Below are 8,699 nucleotides of genomic sequence, written 5' to 3' on the forward strand. Positions count from 1 at the left end.
CTTCGAAGCTTGTCCAAAAAGATCTCGACAGTCATGACAGGATTCACTGCTATGGCCTTGGGAAACTTCAGTCCTCCACAACTCATGCTTTTTATGATCTCAGCGTTTTCAAGTAAAATGACTTGGTCTTGTACGAAGTTTGCTCGGCACGCAACGCATGAGTGCCGCGTGGCCACAGTAGCCGGCAACGTACATTGGGACAGAAGATTTGATGCCTTCATGTCGAAGTTCTTGTCATTTACTGCAATGTTGAGGCTATGAAGAATCGCCTGGTCAATTTTTATTGCAGATGTCTCTGCATCCATCGCTGGAAGTTTCAGGGTACTCTGAAGACGAGGCTTGCGTTCAGATTCGAATACCTGCCTAATGTAGACATGGTAGTGAGATCCGAAAAGTTGTCTACATTTGCCAAGTCTTTCCTCCATAGAGCCTATTTGGAGTTTACCCAGGAGTACATAGTCAAATCGAATATCTTCGAGGCAATAGGTGATGAGTTTAACCAACGCCTCGGCAGTCAGTCAAAAGGCACTATGCGTCTCCCATATGAGATTTTCCTTATCGAACTTAAAACGCTCCCTAATGTCAAGCAACCGCACGGTGTTCTCGGAGGAATTCCACTTGTGGGCACAACGTTTGTGTGATGGGAGTCTGCAGCACATCACGAAGCCGCCATCCTTTGCTGGGTGTCTTGACAGTTAACAATCCCCCACCAGGGTTCAACTCTTAGGAAGTGTGTAGTTCCAGATAACTGTTGTAAAGCATAGCGCTGACCACATGTTTCAAAAGCAGCTATGGTGGATGGGTCGAACACTTTTAGTGCAAGCTTCAAATTTCGTCTCTTCTTGCTAGATCGGTTGAGGGCTTCTACTGAAAGCTTTGGAGCATGCTTGATAAGTTCATCTTGTACCTTTATATGAAGATCATGGGAGGTCTTGAACGATGTAGTGAGCATTTTCGGGTTTCTGGGCAGATCCAGAAGTTAAGGAATAAGTATGCATGTGCCATAGTTTTTCTGGTTAACCCAATTGTACGAATCACATTTGAACAAATGAACAGGGTCAATAACGAAAGGTACGGGATGCGTGGGATCTCATGGGAGAACGGGGCAGCTGCTGATATCGAGTTGTGATCTGTGATTACAGCAATGATGCGATGACCAACCTTTTCAAGCCCATTTATAATGATCCGGAGAACAGTGTGAAACTATTCAGCATTGATTTTTATCAAGTGGCAAAGTGTGAACAACACATTTTTGAGATGAAAGAAATCTTTGAATCATAAATAAATATACCCTCTCGGCTACACTCGAACTCTTACAGGCAACGCCGACGATTGTACCATCTTTGTATGGAAATACGGTTGTAGATGGATTTTATCCATCATGACAACTCCAGGTTGTTATGATCCTTCAATGCAATCGCGAGTTTCATATCATATAGCAGGAATGAAACATGCTGCTGTTCAGCTACTGGATTCACAACATGTGAACTGCAGACGCGTCTGATTGTTGACTCATGTGGTAGTGTGAAGCCTACATAGTTGCTCAGGAACGCCTAGGCGTGTGCAGAGATTGTAAATATGAGGCTCGAAAATACCATCAAGTTGGAAGAGTAGAATAGACCATATTCACCCTATCAATCAGGTGATAGAGAAATGTGCGGAATATAACAAACCATTATATATAGCTTTCATTGATTACGAGGAAGCGCTTGGTTCTCTCGAAACCTCCGCAGTCATGGATGCATTACGGAATCAGGGTGTAGACAAGCCGTATGTAAAAATACTGAAACATATCTATAGCGGCTCCACAGCCACCGTAGTCCTCCATAAAGAAAGCAACACAATCCCAATAAAGAAAGGCGTCAGGCAGGGAGATACGATCTTTCCAATGCTATTCACAGCGTGTTTACAGGAGGTATTCAGAGACCTGGATTGGGAAGAATTGGGGACAAGAGTTAATGGAGAATATCTTAGTAACTTGCGATTCGCTGATATTGCCTTGCTTAGTAACTCAGGGGACCAATTGCAATGCATGCTCACTGACCTGCAGAGGTAGAAGAGTGGGTCTAAAAATTAATCTGCAGAAAACAAAAGCAATGTTTAACAGTCTCGGAAAAGAACAACAGTTTACGATAGGTAGCGAGGTACTGGAAGTGGTAAGGGAATACATCTACTTAGGGCAGGTAGTGTCCGCGGATGCGGCTCATGAGGCTGAAATAATCAGAAGAAGAATGGGCTGGGGTGCGTTTGGCAGGTATTCTCAGATCATGAACAGCAGTTGGCCATTATCCCTCAAGAGAAAAGTGTATGATAGCTGTGTCTTACCAGTACTCACGTACGGGGCAGAAACCTGGAGGCTTACGAAAAGGGTTTTACTCAAATTGAGGACGACGTAACGAGCTATGGAAAAAAAGAATGATGGGTGGGACGTTCAGGGATAAGAAAAGAGCAGATTGGGTGAGGGAACAAACGCGAGGTAATGACGTCTTAGTTGAAATCAAGAAAAAGAAATGGGCATGTGCAGGACATTTAATGAGGAGGGAAGATAACCGATGGTCATTAAGGGTTACGGACTAGATTCCAAGGGAAGGGAAGTGTAGCAGGGTGCGGTAGAAAGTTAGGTGGGCGGATGAGAGTAAGAAGTTTGCAGGGGTGACATGGCCACAATTAGTACATGACCGGAGTAGTTGCAGAAGTATGGGAGAGGCCTTTGCCCTGCAGTGGGCGTAACCAGGCTGCTGCTGATGATGATGGAAGAGTAGCGGGTTACTTGATCAAAAGCAAGATTTTCAGAAATTGCAAGCATCATTCCACTCATCGTCTTGAATTTCTGGATTCGTTGCTTCCTCGAGAAGCAACAGCACAATCTCCAGTATGTCACTCGTCTTGTCCTCAGGCTTGAAGGCAGTTGTCACATGAAATTCCTCAACAACCTCCACGAGATGCGTCAAGCCCCGAATGCCATTTACATTTTTGGAGTGATGTCTATGCCATATACTTCGAGTACCTCGACGTCCTGACAAAACAGATTCAGTGAGAATGTCCCTGCGATTTTAATTGACTGGTTGATAGTTGGGAAGCCATACACATTGAGGTTGAGGAAGAGTATAGTCATGCTGTGAAACAACTCTCCATAATTTTGAAATCTTCGTAGGTGGGAGGCAGGTCAAGAGTGCCTAAAGGTGCAACTGTTGTTAATTTGCTGTTCCCTTTGATGCGTCTCGATGAACAAGTTGTTTGCATCTTGCAGCAAAGCTGCGTGTCGAGCAGGCTTCTTTTGATTTGGGGCCTCTCGAGATGTGGTTGCAGCTGGGGCAGAAAGATATGCAGGACCGTTCGGAAGTATGCTTGGAAATGCTTCAGGTCGAAGACCTGTAAGCTTCAGCTTTGTTTCAATTACTTTGACGACCTTTGTTTTCACGATCATCGTATTTTTAGCATGTGCGGCGGTTTGAAGGGTGCTTGAAGACCTGGGATATGAAAAAAAAGCATTAGAATGACGTAGAACCATAAGTTCAGCAGCCATACGTCATGTGTAGGACAGTGTAATATAGGGAATTTTGTATAGATTCTGCTTTGCCTTCATGTCACCAATACTGTGTCGCTCCGTATTCACCGCAGTGCAGCGGAGAAAGGGCATATTAGCTATGTATTTTTTTTCAATCTAGACTGGGTGACCGCAATATCTCGCATATGAATGCATGCGGCGTAATTCAATGCAAAGAAGGCCTAGTCAACGGCAGTTGAGAGGAATGCAATCAAGAATTCGACAAAACTCCCCTGGTTGGGATTGCTTATAGTCAAGGGTAAAACGGACGCCGACCAAAAACATTAAAAGAAATGAAACCAAAAGAAGCCCCCTTTCGTTTACTTTCATTGTGAGCAAGGCCCCTGTATTTGAGCCGGAACCTCTTGGTTTCTTTACTTTTAATCTTTTTGGTCGGCATACGTTTTACCCTTGACTAGTTGAAAGGAATGTTTGCCTTACCACTGATAGCTTTCCTTGTGTGAGGTGCTAACGACGGATATCTTTAACCCACCAAATTCCTCTTGCTGAGCACCGGGGGAATGTGAACACGCGCACAGATTCTGCACCGTCATAGTTCTTGTGGCACCGTGATGCATTGCAATGCCCATGCATTATCAGAGCCTGCACGCTCCATGCACACCCTCGCGATTCAAGTCACCCCTGCCACCGTCAATGAGACGTTATACCGACGGTTTCGCCGGCACACTCCACACCAAAAGCACACGAGCACAATTTTACCACACGACCGCTTGTGAAATCGCACCGCATCATCAACAGCGAAGCCACTGACGTTTACTGCTCTGCTTATGTATTCACCAGTCGAGCACTGCACGAGAATATAAAGAAGTCGAACAAAACTACATGTATAAGAATTCTAACGTTATAAAATATGCTCTTTATCACAAAGCCTGTACTTTACAAAATTGTATAATTATTGTGCGGTCATACATAAAGAAAACACATTAACGTGCCTTTGCCTAAATACTGTACTTTGGCTTGTTTTATTTCGTGCGTGCTCAGTAGCGCTAACTTCAAGGAACTGGTCGTGGCAGGTGGTGCTGGGCAAGGTGGGGCTATTTCCTGTTGCCCGAAAGCGCCAAAAAGCGACGAAACAGCTCCATCGTAGTATCAAAGCAAGAAATTCGCATTCACCCGTATTTAGCACGAAGCTACAATGGAAACCCGCACGTGTTTCCCAGAAACAAAGCTTCGTAGTTGAAGAAAAATTCATCCTGGTCCGGACGAATTCGTGCCTGACTAGGACGAATCTTTCTTCAACTATGAAGCTTGGGTTCTGAGAAAGCCATGTAGATTTACTTTGTAGTTTCGTGATACATGTGGGTGGATGCCAATTTTTCCTTTCAGGAACCTTGCTTGTCGTTGCGGAATTCCGCAGAACTGATTTCGCACCCCATGTTGGGCGCCGAATGTGGGCTCAGGATAGTCGCTTCAGAACCAGTGGCCAGCTGCGGCTCTTAGACACGACACAAGGTGCAAGAGCAACTCAAAGGATAACCATTACTGCCCGACGCCCCGGACCAACTGAACTGCTTTGTCGTAGCCGCTCCTCGTGCTCCGGCCCGGGCTGGCTGCGCGTTGAACGGGTACATGAGCCAGGCGCAGATGGTGATGTTGGCGGCACAGCGGTGCAGTCATGCAGCCGCCGTCACCATATGTCGTAGTGTGACGAGGTAAGTACCAGTGAGAGGAAGTTATGCAGAGGCATTAGCTAGTCTAGACTGGGCTGCCTTGTGTCATCGTTCGGTGCACCAGAAACCAGCGACAGAGGAAGCAAATCTTGCAACAGCCCTACGACGTACGAGGAGACACAGGAAGCTTGTATTTGTGTGGTGTGTATTCGCTGGACGGGTTTTTCGTAGCGCCTGAAAAACACCATTAGATAGTGCATTTGAAAACATTAAAGGCTTCAGTTTCAGCAAGTTCCCACGGGTCGGCATCCGTTTTCCTTCACTTAACTACGTGATAGTGTGCATCCTGCTTTCCTATGCTCCTGCCCTGCGATAACAGTACTGATAATTGCCTTCCGCCTCTTTATGTCGTTATTGTGATTCTGCTCTTTTCCCTTCATGAAAAAAGCCCGGGGTAAAGCCCAAGCCGTACACAAAAATGTTTTACACGCGAAAGAAAGGTAAGCAGAAAGCGATCAGGTGTGGATATCGAATTCGTAATGTTCGTAGTAACATTAGGCAAGTGCAACAACAGTGCATAGAACTTGATGGCTTTCATGCCCTGTGTTTTGCATGCGCATGAACGAGCCGCATTTTCGTACTCGCGATAGCAAAAGGAGAAAGCAGCACATGACTAGCGTGCACGGAAACGGCTGCGCATGCGTCAATGTTTTTTTCTTTTCGTGCACTCTTGGGGTGCTTGAATGCTACAGTTGTGCGAGGCTTGTACTCAGCTACACGAGAAGCATGTTCAGTACTTCCTAAAAGAGCTAGTGCTCCGACCAGCGACGTCATAGTACATGGATACGGAAATTATTGTGTATTCTCTATTGATTGCCAGGAATATAAATAAAGTTCCTGTAAGTGGCAGCACACAGCATTCAACATGCAATGCTTTTATCTCGTGCAAACTGCACTGACCCACTAATATGTTATATGCTTGAGTGAGTTCGTTGTAAGCGTGATTATAGCTTATGCAGATCATGCTGCTAATACTTGCTTCCTGCATAAGTCCTACCTAGGCGCTAGAACCTTTCCTGCAACTGCGTGCATCGTGCCATACCCATAGAAAATCCCTTTATTGTGCTCATCTTGATCGAGATGACAAAAGCTCGGTAAAAGTGCAACACAAGGTATGGCGTTAGCACGCGGTACAAACATGTTACTTACCTTTTGAAAAAGGTCGTCCAATCTCATCGGCGCCCGGTCCTGTCTTTTGTGTTCTTCTTCTGTCCTGGTCTTTTGCGCCTTGCTCTTTACTCATCACACATTGCCTCGGACCTACAAGAAAAACCATCCTACATAGCGTCTGATCCAGAAAAAAAAAGCCCCGGCCGACAGCACGACGTTGCAAGTATATGGTTAAGTATAGTGAAGCGGATGACGCTGTAGCTCCGCTTGGGTAGACAACGCTGAAATTATATATGTTGCATGATTCTGTCATCTCAAATGTGATCGTTCTAAAGAGGACAAATTTGCTGGCCTCCAGAGATGACAATAGGGTCGCAGTGGTTTCGGGGCCTCTCATCGCATGCGACTCACAACCATACACGTATTGGCCGTCTCCCAGTGTCGCCCGCGCCGTTCCCGCATTTATACAGCAGCGCTCACACAATCATCATCAAAATAGAAGCATGGCGCCCACTTAGACGGGCTCCAAATTCTGGTCTATAAAAAAATAGAAATGTTACTTTCATTCGTGTTTCCTGAGGTGCTTCTTCGAAGTTTCACATATGAACTGTCAAAAGCTGTTTGAGCAAGTATTACTGCTTTAAATCCATGCATGAATGCACTGTGTATGTGTCGCTTTTCAATAAACATCCTTCACGCCAACGCTTCAGCGAGCTGCGCCATAAATGCACTGGGTATTTGCCGCTCTCCAATGAACATCTCTCGAACGCGGGTCACTGAGTATGTGCCAGTTGGTGTGCGGCAAGCTAGGGAACAATTCTCAGTGTTTTCACACAACGGTGCGCCACACTTCTTGTCTCGGGCGCCTCGCTCGCGCGTACCCCATGGTAGTGCTACAAGTTGGCACAGCCTCTCCAAAATGAAGCGCGATGGAGGTGCCTGGTTGCCGCATGACGCGTTTCTCAGCGTTCGCACGTACCAGCGCCACGCATTTCGAAAGCGCAGGCTTCGCGACCGCGCGGGTAGATGGCAGCGAGCGTTCTTAGGGAAGCGCGAAACTGGAACCTCGCTGCAGTACACGCCTCTTGGATGACTCGTTTCGACGGTGGCATTGCTTAAATCAATGCTAAACGCATTGCCGTCAACAGTCATCGTGAAATAGGCGGTGAAGAACCCTTTCAGTAACAATTACATGTAATTAGTTGCGTTATTGACGAGACAAGCTGAAACGGGTGACGCTGTTTTGGGAACCTGATTTTGGTAGGAACTACAGTAGAAAACCCGAGATAGTGAAAGGCAGCATCGTCACGAATGCCCATGTCCAGGCAGGCAATTACACGACCTAAGCATTCGTTTGCTCATGTTAACGCTTCACCGGATGTTGGCCGTTAAAGGGAACCAGTTCTGGTATTTCTCGATAGCAACGGGGCCTCTTAGGACGTTAACGCCTGAAAATCGGCGACGGGCAATTTCTGCAGTTTTTGTTGACCCAACGGGGACTATCTTCTTCAAGTCCAAGCAAAAATGAACTGCTGCGCTTCACGGAAGACTTGGATGCTGAGCCAGACAGCAACCTTGTGGGCAAGATGCCTGTACCCTCCCCCCCTCACTCCTCCCCCCCCACCTCCGCGGAAAACATCTAGCGATTATTTAGTTTCAGAGCTGACGTCCTCATAACAAAAACGAGTGAAAAGAACCGATGAAATTCTTTAAAAGCAAATGTGAATAAAAATAAACAATTTAGGAAGTGCTACAGAGGACCCACAGGATGGGCCAGGCCTGCTCATTCTGTTTAAGGTATCTGTGTAATCTTATAGATAGTTCATAGGAAACTAACGTATAAATAATCGATTACTTTTGAGTAATTCCTCAATCACATTGGTGGGGCAATAATTGGTAACTGTGATAAATACCTGCCGTAGTTGCTTAGTCACTATGGTGTTGTGCTGCTAAGCACGAGGTCGTGGGATCGAATTCCGGCCAAGGCGGCTGCATTTCGATGGACGCAGGATGGGAGAATACCCTTGTACTTATATTTAAGTCCATGTTAAAGAAGCCCAGGTGGTCCAAATTTCCAGAGTCGTCCGCTACGGCATGCCTCATAATCAAAAAGTGGTTTTGTCCCGTACAACCCCACAGTTAAATTTTTTAACTGTGATAAAGAAAATTTCCGAATGACGTAACTATAATCTTAACGGGCTACATTTATTCTCGAGGGTACTACACGCTTTTTTCTGGGGCTCCATATCTCTATACTTCTATCTATGAATGTTTGTATCTGAACGTTTTCCCACGTATACCTGCGTTATTGCGTAATATGTACTCGAATGAGTTGCGCGTCGCTGCTGTGC

This window comes from Dermacentor andersoni, chromosome 3 (genome assembly GCF_023375885.2).
Source record: "Dermacentor andersoni chromosome 3, qqDerAnde1_hic_scaffold, whole genome shotgun sequence".
Classification (NCBI taxonomy): domain Eukaryota; kingdom Metazoa; phylum Arthropoda; class Arachnida; order Ixodida; family Ixodidae; genus Dermacentor; species Dermacentor andersoni.